Raw genomic sequence first — 14,105 nt, 5'->3', positions numbered from 1 at the left:
ATACTGTAAAGATCTAGATACTCAAGAAAATGTGTTATATATATTTATTTACATATTTATACAAATTTATATAATGTACATAACTCATAAATTATTATATAAATTATACAATAATATAATTATATATTAGCATATTTATATTATATGATTATATAAAATATATAGTATATATATTATATATATAGTAATATATATAAATATATATATAAATATATACTATACTATATATAGTATAGTATATATTAAAATAATATAAAATATATATAGTATATATATTTTATATTATTATAAAAATAATATTTATATATACATTGTTATATCAACTATTATATAAATTACATAAGTATATAAAATATCCACATGTATATAAATTTATATCAATTTACATATATTTATAAATATATAATTTTTATATATTTATATATTTATATATAAAAAGCCAGTCTCCATCCTGTTTACCTACTCCAAAGAAAATGCTTGAAACTTTTTATTTCATAGAGGAATTGAAATGAAAGACTTTTCAATTTTCTTCCTCAAATACTCAAATATTTCGGGAAACTGAAGCCATAGTTTGGATGTGTAGGTACAAGATCAGAAAAGCTAAGGCAGAGATGGAGTGGCCCTTGCCAAGGGATGTGAAGAATAACAGGAAGGGATTCTGTGAGCTCATAGGTGAGGAGGAAAGGCCAAGGAGGGTGTGCAGGATGGGTATGGGAAGAGAGAACTGGTGACTACAGATATGGAGAAGGCTGAGGTGCTCAGTGAGTTCTTTGCTCAGCCTTCACTGGCTTCCCAACCTCTCAAGGGATTCTGCCCTCATGCAACCCCACCTGGAGAAAGAGCTGGACATGTTAGGCAGGTCTAGAGGAGAGCCACCAAGATGATCAGAGGGTTGGAGCACTGCTGGTACAAAACTGGGCTGAGATTTGTTCAGCCTGGAGAAGAGAAGGCTCCAGGGAGACCTCACTGGGCACTCCAGCGCCTCAAGGGAGCCTATGGAAGAAGGAGAGCAGCTTTTACATGGGGAAATAGTGACAAGACAAGGGGGAATGGTTTTAAACTGGAAGAGGGCAGATTTAGGCTGGATTTTAGGAAGAAGCTCTTTACTGTGAGGGTGGTGAGATACTGGGAGATGCTGCCCAGAGAAGCTGTGGATGCCCCATCCTGGAAGTGGTCAAGGCCAGCCTGGACAGGGCTTTGAGCAGCCTGGTCTAGTGCAAGGTGTTCCTCACCAGGGGGGCTGGAATGAGATGATTTCTAATTTCCCTTCCAACCCAAACTGTTCTGTGATTTTCCTTTCAAATTCCCCTAAAATTATTGCTGCTTTTGAGGGTACATGGAATAAAAGTTTTCCTATTGTTTTTGGAAATTATTTCTTAGCTGCCTCAATCAGCTTATGTGAGCTACCAATGTACAAGTTTTTCCAACAAAAATATATATGCTAAATACCAGATGTCTCTAAATTCTACCAAGAGGTGTTGATTAGACACAAGGCAAAAGGTACCAGCCTGGGTGAGCAACAGAGGCTGTCAGCAGGAAAAAAAATACAGTATTCCAATAATGACAAGAGAGGCCTGGTTCTTTGCTAATTGGTTTACAAGCACATGCATAAATTCCTATTATAGATAATTCTGAATTTAAATTGCTATTTAGGGATTTACTTCCTTGCCTAGAATTTATCAAAATTGTACAGAAAATCTTCTTGTTCTTCTGAGGAAAAAACAAAACAAAACCAAACAAAACAACAAAACAAAACAAAAACACCAGAAAAAAACCCAAAAAAACCCCCAAAGGCAAATAGCCTTTTGGTTCAAATTATTTTCATAACATTTTGGCAAAGCAATTGTCTGCATTTTCCCAAGACTTTTAGGACAAGGATTGTACCAACTCCTGTTATCCAGCTGTGGAAAGTATTGGTACCAACAAGTTGCATATAAACATCAGGTATATTAAGGTGACAAAAAGCATACCCTCAAAATTAAAACTCACAACAGATTTAATTTAATTATCTGCCTAAAATAAACCTGAGCATACAGAATCAGGGCAGAGGATGACACTCCCAGGGGATTTCTGCATGAGGAGTCATTGGCAGCACATGAAGGATAACTTCATGTGTGTCCACAAGTCAGTGAAGTATTTGGCCTTGATGTCATGAAAACAACAGAGTTTTGTTCCCCAAATAGTCTAACTGGCAGCATCTCATTAATGATGCAGTCTATATGTGTGCTCAGTGTCAAGAAATTACGAATTTTGTTGTATTTTTATATATGCAATCAGCTGTAACTGTTGAAAAACAAAGCAACCAGCGGCCAAAAGAAAGCATTTCCTAGCAGAGGGACCTTCTGTCATACTCTGCACTGCTTCTGTGACAGTGTTTGATGACAGGACAATCTTGAGTTTAAAAAGAGCAAAAAAAAATTTTTCTGCCAATTCATTGGTGTTACTGGTATCACCTAACAGGACTCAATGGAAGTCTTACCTGAAAAAAGTTGCATAGTTTTTATTAAGCATGCAGAGCTAACAGAAGCCCAGCTCCTGTCCACCCACTAGGAATGATTCCACCAACATAAGTCACCTTTTCAATTCACCATATTATGCTTTCACAGATTTTCACCAAGTTATGTCTCCCCATTACAGTATTATAGAAACAGTTGCCAATACTGACATTTTTAAAAAAATAAATAATTTTTTTGCATAAATAGGTGCAGCACTTAAGAAAACTGCAATGGCAGAGTGGGTCCAGACCAGTTTTTATTCCAGGTCCTCTCAAGCCCTTCACCCAAGCACCACGCTGGGCCAAACCCTGCCCTGCACCTCCAGACATGGATTCTGCTCACTGCTCCTGGAGCAGGGGGACCCTGCAAGCTGCAAACCATCACGAGCTGTCAGCAACCTCCACAAATCTCACAGACATCTGGGGCTTATCAAGCCAGCAGCATTTTTCCTACATTAATCTCCACTAGGCTTGCCCCAGCTTTCATTTCAAAAGACTTGGCATGGTATCTTCAAAAAAAAAAAAAGAAAGAAAGAAAGAAAGAACAAAAAATTAAAAAAATTGCTCGATTTCTTGAGATGCAGCTGGTTAGGAGCACTGCCTTTGAAATGTGAGCACATTGCAGAGATGTGGACATGCTCATTGCAGGCAGCTTGCAGCACAGGGGACAGCACTAATGACTGCAAAAGGCTTTTAGAAGCTGCCTTTGGGTGATCCCTCCCCTTCTTTTGGGGGAGTTTGGGGAGTGCTTTAAGTAGCTGCCATGCTGGGGGGTTCATCTGGACATGGTGCACTTGTGTTGAGCACCCTCCAGCAGCCGTTGGTTCTGCCAGCAGCTCTCCAAGCCTGCTGGGAGGGCTGCAGCACCCTCCTGCTGGCCACCTCGGTGTTCTCCAGTGCTGGCCTTGCAGATGGTGGCCAGGTTAAGGCAACAGCCTCCACTGCTGGTGTGGTGGAAGCTCAGGAAACTGCTCCACCACGCTGCACATGGCCACCTTGGGCCCCTCACCACACTGGCCATCATCCTTCTCACAACCTGAAGGATCTCTTTCATAAAAAGCTTAGGGCATAAGCAGTAACTAACACTCATTTCCTTTGCATAGCCAAGAAACCATAGCACAACAAAAGCCCAGCCACCAGTGCCTCAGTTTACCTGAGCATACCTTTCAATGCTCCTACAAAGCGCAGGCGGGGCAGGCAAATTGTCATCCTTGTGGGTCCAAAAGCACAGCAGTAAGGGTGGCTGTGCTCCATACAGTTGGAAAAAAAAAGGACTAATGGTGTTTATAGTTACAGCCCATTTCCAGCTCCAGCTGTCTCAAAGCAGAGTGACATAAAACACATAAGTTCATTGTATTTCACAAGAGGATATCCATATCCTTTCATATCACATTAAAAATGTCAAAATATCTTTCTGTCCAGAGCGTGCATGCCAGGAAAAGGTCAGAGCAGATTTTCAGTGCTGAGCACGTGGTGCTCATCACTAGACCAACTCTTCCCTGCCATGAACATCTCAAACTGAGTTTTCAACTCAGATATCCTTCCTTCTACAGCAGAGTGATGCATTTAAAAGCAGAAAACTTAACACTTCTCAGGTCAAGAGGATGTTAAAAATTTAATTTCTATTTTGTCCAGAAATTCAATGAAGCGAGTTCATGGTTAATATTTTCAAGATAAGAACTGTAGCTCACTTACCTCTTTATAGTGGTCTATATGTTCAAGGAAAGATTCATTGCATTGTGAGATTGAAATTACTCACTTGAAGCAGCTTGGGAGCAGCTCTCAGTATCACTGAATGTCCAATGGATCCATTAAATGAATCCAAGATGATTAAACAAATCCAAGACCAAGACGCTTGAGTCTTCAAGTAGGCAGGAAAAACTACTAAAAATGAAGGAACTTAAAATATCTTTTCAAATGAAACTTTACAGCCAATTCATCCTAGTCCTGAAGAAGCTGAGAATTTAGGGCTCACTTACTATCTTGAGGCAGGGCTGTAGTTAGGAAGTGTTGGATTCCCATCAACTTTGACATAGGAATTTGTTACATTTAGAGACCAGGAATTTAATAAAAACAGGGTTTCATTAAGAGGACTGCCAGAAACACCCATCCAGTGTCTCAGGGAAACTCTGGTCTTGCCTTACTAATCATTAGCAGTCACAAAATGTAACTCCACACCAATTATCTGATGAACAATCTGAAAAAAAATTTTTCATCCAGTCACATTTCTTTAAAAATTAGATTTTTTATATAACCAATATGATGATGACTCAAAAAAACATGAAATCTCATCCCTCTACCTCTACACTGGGTTTAGAATGTCCCATCAGTTCTGGGTGACTTTTACAAAGCAGAAGAAAGCCTAGGGACACTGGGATGAGTGTCCAGGGATCACAGCATCACAGAACCATTTAGGTTGGGAAAGACCCCTGAGACCATCAAGTCCACCCTTTGACTCATCACCACCTTGTCAGCTAGACCATGGCACTAATGCCACATCCAGGGGCACTGAACACCTCCAGGGATGGTGATTCCATCTCCTACCTGGAAAGCCCATTCCAATGCCAGACAACCCACAATGAAATTCCTCCTGACTGCCAGGATCCTGCATTCTTCTCCAAGTTCCATACTGCAAACCCAGATTTATAAATCTGATGATAACTCTTATATTTCATTTTCTGTCACAAGAAAAAAAAGATACTTCTAAATTAAAGATGTTTTTCCCATTCCCCAGTGATACACCCTAACAGACATCCTTAAGAGAAAAATTTGAAAGAATGACACCAAAATCAGTACAGTTACATTAATGCAAACACTAAACTAAACCTTTTCACTCCACTTTTAACACTTCTTCTCTGATGTAATGTAAATCTCTTTGGAGCTATGCAGACCCACCTCTCATGTCCAGAATACCAGCCTGTAATGGAAATGTAATACCAGTTTGTACCTCTTGACAAAATGCCACTGAGGCCACCTTTACCATTACAGGGGCAAATCCTTGAACCATCAATCATTTCATCTTTAAAGGAAGTTGGGAACATCAAAGCACATACAGTTTCCCATTTAATGTGAAGCAAAATGCAATTCCATAGGAAGACACCTGGCTATTCTTATCTGAGAGATATTTCTCTTTTCCTTAAAATTTTTCCCCCATGCTACCTCATCTTGACCTATTTCTTTATCTCAAGAACTGTTATTCCTAGTGTTTTGGCCAACTAGAGATAAAACTGCCACCTTTTCTGGTGCCCATCCATGTCCAGCCATAGAGATCTATCAGCTGTTTGCCATGAACTGGTGCCATTTCTGGGTTTTATTTTAAATAGCCTTTAAAGCCTATTTGCAAAAAAGGAACATGGCATGTCTAGTTCTTGTTGCAATCGGATTTATAGAAAGAGAATCTGCTGAGCTGGAAGGGACCCACCAGAATCATCAAGTCCAACTGTTGGCCCTGATCAGGACACCCTGAGAATCCCACCACGTGTTCCAGAGCATTGTCCAAATGCTTTTAGAACTCTGTCAGGCTTGGTGCTGTGAGCACTGCCCTGGGGAACTGTTCCAGTCCCCAGCCACCTTTTCCTGATATCCAACCTGAACCTCCCCTGACCAGGTCATGCCATTTCCTCCAGTTCCTTTGAATATGTTTTGTGTACATAAAGTACATATTTGGATGATGTGTTAGTTAGATTTTATTTCGTCAAGCTCTCATGAAATTTGAGCATTTCAAGCTGAAATGGTATTGGGTACTCAGGGTTTAAAAGCCTTCCCCTTTACCAGCAGCTTCTGTCTCCCTAGTGTGAGCCCTAGTGTGGCTTTTCAGCTTTCCTTGGCTCTGGGTTTTCCTGCCACCAGCTAAACCACAGAAAAACAGAGCACATTTCATTTACATCTCATCTGTTCTCAGGCTTGGGTTTAAGTCACGTTTTTAGGAGCTCTGCTTCTTCTTCACAGTAGTTCTTGCCCATAAGTCAGGAGGGTTGTTAAGCTGTTAGGCTCATGCTTCCCCCAGGTTTCAGTGGAACTGGGTAGCAGTTTTGGGTGTAACCCAAGGGTTTGTTTCCATAGGAATATTTTAGAGCACTCCTCACTGTGGAAAGTAATGCTCTCAGCCCTACTGCCCTCTCACTGCTCACAGTGCTTTACTGACATCACTGCTGTAAGCCTGATGTCACCAAAGCCCTCCTGTACAAACCCCAGGGTTACACATTTCCTTCAGCTGCCCTTTAATGCCTCTCTGCTGTTCTTCTCAGTCATGGCCTGGTTTGGAAGGGACCTTAAAGATGATGTAGCTCCAAAGCCCCGTTGTGGGAAGAGACACCTTCCACTGGAGCAGGTTGCTCACAGCCCCATCCAGCCTGACCTTGAGCACTTCCAGGGATGGGGCACCCACAGCTTCTCTGGGCAGCCTCTTCCAGTGTCTCACCACTCTCACAGTAAGGAACTTCTTTCTAATATCTAATCTAAACCTCCTCTCTTTCAGTTGAAGTCATTACCCCTCATTCTGTCACTACAGTCTCAAGTCTGTAATTTTTCTGCCTTTATTTATTGGGTCTCCTGTGTGTTGCATCCTTTTTTTCACTAAAGCTTCTTCACCAAAACCAGTGAAGAACTCTTTCATTGTTAGCTGCTTCCCACCCCAAACAGTTCTCCTTCCCCACATCCTATTGCAAGAGACAGGGCATACCCAGCACCACCAAGAACAGTGTGGATCAACTTCAAAGCAGGCTCCTATTGACACACTAATTCCCTGTCACCTCAGAGATCCCATGTGCCAATTTCTTCAATAAGTAGGCTCTGCCAGCAAAGAGGTGAAATTATTGTTTTAATATTAGCCTTCCTTTTATCTCTGAAAAGGAGCATTTGTTTTGGCACTATCAAGACAAACCTTAATAAACTGACTGGCAAACTGTGTTTAGCAATGAAAATGATACCCGGACAGGGATTAGAATGCAAGCAATAAAAGGGAATAGAGAGATTTAGGAAAGGATGTGATTTATAATGACTTTAAGGAGGATAAGCTTCTACATCTGTGATTGCTTGATTCTATAATATTTTAATTGATTATCAGAGCTAACAGGTTTATTTTTTCATGTGAATAAAAGCTGTTTTACTTCAGCTTTTGCTTGCATTTATTTTACAGCCTATATTAACATGGATATTTTTTCATAAATTTTGGCTCCATCATGTTGTACTCATTCCATAGGCTTAGAAACCTAAATTAGCTTGGGCTGGGGAGGGAGATAGGAAAGCTTGTGGTTACACCTGTTACTCTGCATAGTAGTGGAGGGGGTTTTTGGGATTTTAGATGAAAAACAGTATCACCCTGCACTGACTCACCATCCTTTTCTCTACTCTCTGCTGCCAGGTCCCCCAGCAACTACCAGTCTCCCTTCAGGCTGGTTTTCAGCCATGCTGACAAATTAAACACAAACCCAAACAATTCAGGGAGGCACCTGAAGCCATCTAATGTACATTTTTTGTACCTCACTGAAAGCAAAAGGTACTAAGCTGGTAACTCCTCCTCCAAGCCTTTTCTGAAACAAGTTAGGGTTGGTTGCTATTTATTTCTCTATAGACTAATCATTCTCCCACCAACTCAAAATTCAGGGAAGCCTTTAGGTGCTGGCAAACATGTACATTTTTTTAAACAGGTACAGAAACTCACAGTGCTGCTCATTTTGGGTGGCTCTCATACCATGGTTTTAACTTGCATTTACAAAAGAAAAGGTGAGATTTGACAATATTTTAATAAAAATTCTATTATTTATAGTATATATTATTGATATTTGCTAACAGAGTGCAGGAGTGAGGAGGGAGCACACCCTGAGTTGTACCTGCTTGTGAATATCAGGCACCTGTTTCTGAGGCTTTCAAGGAAATTTTTAACTTCTGCACAGTCCCAGCCTCATTCAGCATTTGGGGATGGAGGCAATACATCAGAACAGTTATGCTTGGGCTCTATGATCTTTAAGGTCTTTTCCAATCTAAATGAGTCCATGACTCTACAAAGCTCTGGGGTTCCTGAAGGTACCAGTCAAGATGAGATAAAACAAATCCTGGGACAGCCCCTGGGGAAGAGGCAGAAACAGCCTAAAGCTCAATGGCTTTAAGCATAAAGAGTAGAAGAAAGAATTTTCTGTCACTCAAACAAAACAAAAAAACCCAAACAAACAAAAAAAAACCCCCAAAACCCAAAAAAATCCCAAACAAACAAACAAAAAAACCCAACAAAAAACATCTCTATCAGAAAGCTTTTAAAGCTAAACATAATGAAAGCTTTTAAATCTAAACATCAATGAAATTTTTAAGAACTGACACTTGAAAGCTCTTAGCTCTTTTTACAAAAAGTTCAATTCTTCATAGCACTGCATTTGCTTGAAAATCAGTTTATGCTACATTAATCCCATTCATTTCCTAGATGGATTTTTCAACTAAGATTTTAATAAATGTTTTATTCTCTTATGAATTTGCAAAAAAATTTCAGTGTAGTTTCTCCACAGAAAGCCCTAGAAGCCAAAAACTTTTGGTAAAATTTACCTCACTTGATTCAAGTGGCTGTGTAAGAGTGGACTCATTTTGGGGAAAAAAATTGCATAAAAATCAAGGCACTTGATCTTCTTGTAGATGGTAGACTTACCCTGTAAATGGTAAACTTTCTCTAAGCAGTGAGCAGTGCAGATATCCTAAATGAAGAAGTAAAATATAGGTTCAAGTCAGAAGAGTTCAAATTTCCACTGTGAAAGCAAGAAAGCCTGAATATCTAAGTCTAAAAATTATTTCAATGACATTTGTACATGCAGACCAGCCTTCGTATCTGTCAACATATACCAGAACAATTAAATACAGTCTTAAAATTCAAGATAAAACAAATGTTTCATTTTCTCTCCCTACAAATCTTTCAACAATTTTTGCTCCTTTTCAAAGGAAGCAAGTAAAGCTTTCCTTTTGAAGCGTGTATTTGATGAGCATCTATGCAAAACATTTGCTTTTATTAGAGCTGTTGGGGAAGAAAAAAAAAAAAGATCAGATTAACTGGCCACTGCAGTGGGTATTTTTAAGGGAGTAAACATCAAATTAAAATGAAGACCATCCCATAATATGTTGTTCAGCTCAGAGTGGAATCTGGCCCTAGGAAGATGAGGAGGGATTTTGCACATTTGATTTGTACTGACACATGCAGATCACCTTGCCTGGCCCAAGGCTGACCTGTATTTTGAGCATCCTGCAGTGCCAGTTTTTACCTTTCAACACTTGATGGAGCAGTTTCCCTGGATTTCCTGCTCCAACCCACCTTCCTGCCACCTCAGTCCACCATGAGCATTTCCTACCAGCTTGGTGCTCTGAAAGAACCAGCCCAAACTGAGAGACTTGTAGAAAAGCATCCTACCAAGTCTAACCTTACACAAAAAAGAGAAACTCAGGAGCTTAACATTCAATTCCTTACATTCATATTGCTAATTTTTAAAAAATGCTGCAATTCTCTGTTGTTTAAGTGAAGTCATTACAATATATTCTGACACAAGGAAAATTAAAAAGTGTTTGGACAATTCCCTCAGGCACACGGTGCAATTCTTGATGTGTCCTGTGCAGGGCCAGGGCTCGGACTCAATCCTGATGGGTCCCTTCCAACTCAGCCTATTCTGTGATTAAGCAGGGATTTGGAGAAAAGACCTCAGGGCTTTGTTCTGGAACATCTTCCAGAAAAGAAATTGGCTGGCTGGCAGACAGTCTCAGGTATGGCCAGCATCCTCCAAAGGAGAATGAAGTTTGCTCTTGTCTCAGTATAAAACCAGACCTCAGCATGGCTCTCCCTCCTTGTGTCAACATTGTCAAAAATCTGCTTCTCTAGCACAGAAAACTTTGTAGTAAAAAAAAGGGGGGAAAAAAGACCCAAAACTACAGAGACAGTCAAAGTAATGGACCAAACTGACTTGGCAAAAAGGACCCCTCACATTTACCTTACAAAATAAACCCTTCACTTCATTAAAGATATACAAGCTAACATAGAAATAAGGATACAGGACATTCTTCTGAGGGCTTTAAAGATCCTCTGTAATCAATATACCTGGCAAAATACAACTTCAGCAGCAGCAGTTCAGAATCTGGCTTACATACTGATCCTTTAATCTTGTCTGCCACACTGAAGCTGAGAGTGCCAACAAATGCCATGCCATGAAAGGTGGGTATTCTCACATACCTTCCTATGCTTTGCATGATTAGAGCTTAATTCTATTAATCACAAACTTCCTGAATGAAAATGGGGTTTGGGCAAATTGTCAAGATTTCATGATGACACTTGGGAATTGTGGTCTTTGGCTGAGAAGCATCCTTTTAGACATAACATGAGTCAAAGTTGCTTCCTCCCTTTTCTGTTTGCAAATTTCAGCAGTTTCCCTTTGTGAAAAGTGATTCTCACTCTGTATTTTTAATGTAAGGTTTTGTACTGCCCTGATGGCAAAAGGTGATGGAGCTGATGCCATGGGTGACCCCCAGCTTGCAACAAAGCAGTCCAAGAACTGGGGAGGCACATGGACAAGACTGCAGACTGCTCAGAGAGATCTATTTTAAAGAAAGTTGCTGCAAGTTTCTCATAGTCTTGTGCTGCAAGGTATTGATTAGTAATTTGATTAAGACAAAGACATCCTAAGAACAGACTGCTGTCTGTTCACACCTCAGTGGTCAAGCCAAAACTTCTTATATTTCCACTGGACTAGACACTCAAAATGTAAAGAAAGTCAGGGACAAAAAAAAACCACCAAAAAAACCAAGAACAAATCCTGATCAAACATCAAGAAAACCCACCAAACCAAACCAAGCCAAGCCAAGCCAAATGAAATCAAACCAAACTAATCCAAACCAAGCCAAGCCAAGCCAAATTAAACCAAACCAAACCAAACTAAACCAAACCAAAGCAAGCCAAACCAAACACAACCCAACCAAACTCAACCAAACCAAACCCCAAAACCTCTGCTTTGATCCCATCTGATACAACTGTAAAGGTCAAATAAAAATGTACAAGACCAGAAGAAGAGGAAGGAGGGGAAGATAAAGAAGCAAGCCTAGCATGAATGCAGAGCTGCTGAAATTAGAGGATTTGGAAATAAAAGTCAAAGAAGCTTCTTTGTACCAGTGTTTTAGCCTGGCCCCTGGGCCAAGTCCTGCCTGGCATAAATCCCAGCAGCTTTGCTGGGGCTGCCTGTATTTATAGCAGATGGAGCTGGCACTGAGCTGTGCAGAGCCTCAGGTCTGTACATGTGCAGCTCCTGAGGAGAGCATGGCCAAGGAGGGCTCAGCAGCAAACCTCATGTCCTGTCCTGGTGGCTAAAGCTGCCCCCTACTTCTTCCTAAACCACTGTAGGAAACTGGCCAGGCTAATCTGGAGAAAACCAGAAATCACTTCTTCCTTTGCCTACTTCTCCTACAGCCCTGGCACTGCAGGCTTGCAGGGACACCTTCTGAGCATTAGAAATTCCTCTTGCTCAGGATGATTGAAGGCTCTCCCCCTTCATGGTGTGACTAAGACATCAGCAACATTTGATCCCCATCACTCCAGGGCTTGACTGGGCACAGTGTGATCCACCCTTCTCCTGTTAAGCTGGAAAACACCCTGTAAACTTGCTCAGTCCCTGTGCTTTGTCATTTAGCATTTAAAAAAAAAGAAGAAAAAACCCCCAAACAAATCCCAGCCTGTGGGTGAAACAAATCAGTGAAGATTAAAGGAAGCAAAAGTGATTCTCTTCCCCAGGGCTCTCCAGACCCCATCAGGACAACAGCAGTGCAGACCTTTGAGACTACTTGGCTTAAAGGGTTGTAGTGAGACTGAAGCCACGGCCACACACTGGGGGTACACACTGTCCCAGCCTGTGGCAGGAGGGCACAATGCACAGGCTCCCCTCACACTTACATCCTAAAATTCCTGCTGTCATAACCCAAACTGAGCTGCTCCCACCTTCGCACCCTGACTTTTTATGCTACTTTTCCTGTGTTGTTGGTAGACTTCTCTTTTCCAAGTAAAAACAGCTTTCAAGCTCATTACTGAGCAGACCTTATCTGAAAGGAGCTGCTGTCCCTCAGGAATGTAGTGGAAAGTGGAAAATATGAAACCACAATGAAAGTTATATCTGGAAACTTCCCCATGTGATGAGCTTAAACTTTGTTATGGTAAATATGCTGCTTCTGTTCAGCAACAACCTTGGCAGAGCTACAGTTTTTTTCCCAGAAATCAAGTCCTGTATTGCTATGTGACAAAAGTAAATAATGACTCATTAAATGATCCTAAGAAGAAAAACTGAAGGCTTGCTCGTCTCAAAGGTATTTGCACTGGGAAATTTGATAATGTCACCAACCACAGCAGCAGACATTACTTGAAGGTTTTCTCCCTTGGTTGAGCCAGCCAGGAGCATGCTAAAACCACTGCTCTCTGAGGTTGTGCAGTCACCTTCACAACAAGGCTTTGTTTTTCCATCCTCAAAGACTGATACAGAAAAAGTGATATGTCAAAAGGGCAGTGTGAAGAGTCAGGAGTGTCCCAGCTGGTGTTCTCAGGTGCCAGGCACACCGCGTTTCAGAGACCAACTCTGGCACTGGAATGCTCATTTCAATTCTACTTGAGTTTAGCTAAATACCCCAAACCCAACTCCTTTAAGAGCCATTCACAGCCCTTGTGCTAAACTAAAGACTCATGCAAGACCCCCAAAGGCAAGAGGCAGGTTCATTGAGCAAAAGCAGGAAACCACAATACAGCTTGTGCCATGTGGAAAGTCCATGTGAAAGCCCTGATGCTCCACCATGCAGCAGGGACTTGAAGCCAACTCCAAAGGCAAATTTGGATTTCAATAAGTTAGTCTTCCCCTCCATTTCACAGCAGCTAAGGCATCAGCACTGGCACAGGCAATTTGTTTATGCCTCTTAAGTTACCTGTCCATAGAACATTGTCTTTGATGGGGGAGAGAAGAAATGAGTTGTCTTTCATTTGCAGCCACCAGCCTGGCATTGTAAGACCCCTCCAATAATACTCTTAGCAACTCTCTAGCACAAGGAAATGGTGCCTTGATCTTTGAGAGAGACTAGAGAAGCAAAAGTCATGCCTATTAGATTGAAAACTAGGTAAGTTCCAACAAAACAAACCCTTTTGTGCATTTGTACAACAACAATTTATAGCAAATTCATACCTGGAACTTTAGTTTATTAGAAGTAGCTGTCTACAGTAATGAAGATATTCATTCATATTTGCAGCTTGACTCTCAGCTATTGAGATTTACAATTTTTTTAATACATTTTCATCCAAGTACATACAATTAAATCAGATACAATCTTTTACAATAATTTCTTTCACAGTGTAGGTTTATAACTGCATTCCTTTTCCTTTTAATGGACATATCTTTCCATGTGCACTCCTTGGGTACCTCTGGGACCCCGAGGTGCTCCCCAGCACTGGCTGCCACTGCCAGGAGCTCCCTGCACACTCAGTCAGAAGCCTGGGTGCTATCCCAGCCCCAGCTTGTACTCCTGAAATGCACCTGGAATGCATCCTTAGGGCAGCACTCATCATCCTCTCCAGTCTTTTTCTGATAATAAGCTGTGGCTGTTTTAGAGGAAAATGGCCCACTGAAGA

The 14,105-nt window shown here is 41.0% G+C and overlaps 1 long non-coding RNA gene across 1 annotated transcript; it reads right to left on the bottom strand.

The window, feature by feature from the left end:
- Positions 1-425: 425 nt before the first annotated feature.
- On the bottom strand, positions 426-11,647 carry LOC118686830 (uncharacterized). Its single transcript, XR_004980250.2, has 4 exons — positions 11,619-11,647; positions 9,129-9,174; positions 3,658-5,172; positions 426-993 (listed from the first exon to the last, which is right to left on the bottom strand). It is a non-coding gene; the product is annotated as an uncharacterized LOC118686830 (long non-coding RNA).
- Between the last annotated feature and the right edge of the window lie 2,458 nt (positions 11,648-14,105).

The sequence above is a fragment of the Molothrus ater genome, chromosome 6, assembly GCF_012460135.2.
Source record: "Molothrus ater isolate BHLD 08-10-18 breed brown headed cowbird chromosome 6, BPBGC_Mater_1.1, whole genome shotgun sequence".
In the NCBI taxonomy this organism is placed as follows: domain Eukaryota; kingdom Metazoa; phylum Chordata; class Aves; order Passeriformes; family Icteridae; genus Molothrus; species Molothrus ater.
This window is presented reverse-complemented; position numbering and strand designations above follow the sequence as displayed.